Below are 269 nucleotides of genomic sequence, written 5' to 3' on the forward strand. Positions count from 1 at the left end.
TCCAGTTCCTGGTGGCCGAGCTGGGGGTGGATGTCAATGGAAGAGCCACTTCCCTGCGGATCCCGGCCCTGCACTACGCGGCCAAGGTTGGTCCCTGCTCCCAGAATCTCCTGGAAAAGGGATCCTTTGCCAGGCACCTCAAACAGCCTGGTTTGGGGGAGGGAGGAGTTGCATTCCGGGCTCATCCTCTGTCCCTGTCCATCTGCTCCTGAGCAGTCCCATTCCCTGTTTTCTGGGCAGGGTTAGGTGGGATATTGGGAAGGAGTTGC

General features: G+C 59.5%; 1 protein-coding gene across 1 annotated transcript in view; it reads left to right on the forward strand.

Moving 5' to 3' along the window:
* The window catches only part of LOC103767550 (ankyrin repeat domain-containing protein 16), an 8,078-nt gene that overhangs the window by 5,352 nt on the left and 2,457 nt on the right, over nt 1–269 (forward strand). The gene's annotated exons all lie outside the window — the stretch shown is intronic.

Source organism: Manacus vitellinus, unplaced genomic scaffold, assembly GCF_001715985.3.
Source record: "Manacus vitellinus isolate BGI_N305 unplaced genomic scaffold, ASM171598v3 scaffold_159_pilon, whole genome shotgun sequence".
Classification (NCBI taxonomy): domain Eukaryota; kingdom Metazoa; phylum Chordata; class Aves; order Passeriformes; family Pipridae; genus Manacus; species Manacus vitellinus.